Source organism: Penaeus monodon, chromosome 30 (assembly GCF_015228065.2).
Source record: "Penaeus monodon isolate SGIC_2016 chromosome 30, NSTDA_Pmon_1, whole genome shotgun sequence".
Lineage (NCBI taxonomy): Eukaryota > Metazoa > Arthropoda > Malacostraca > Decapoda > Penaeidae > Penaeus > Penaeus monodon.
Genome location: NC_051415.1, coordinates 14,660,153 through 14,660,578, shown reverse-complemented (window position 1 = coordinate 14,660,578; position 426 = coordinate 14,660,153).

Below are 426 nucleotides of genomic sequence, written 5' to 3'. Positions count from 1 at the left end.
GATGATAAAAAATAACAATACAGCATAATTAAACAAGAGATAAATTTAGAAAAAAAAACTACAACATATGGTTAAAACAACACTAAAAATCTTAAAAATATATATAAGCCTTTGTTTATGTCAGATTTTCTTTTCCCGCCAATTCCCACCAGAGGCGGTTAGGCAGAGCGGGCGAGAGGACATTCCTCATTTTCTCTCTCTCTTCTTTCCTTTTAGGTATAGTTAGCGATCAGTTGGATCTGTCATTGTTGTATATTAGGTAAGACTATTATTGCCAATGCTGTGAGTATATCATTTCGGTTCAGATTTGTCATATACGGAATCGATTAATTTGTAATCATCAATCAGCGACTCCCGGAAAATTCACCCAAGCACTAAATCACGATTTTTCAGCTTAACTGTTCCATAAGAATTTTATAGAAATGG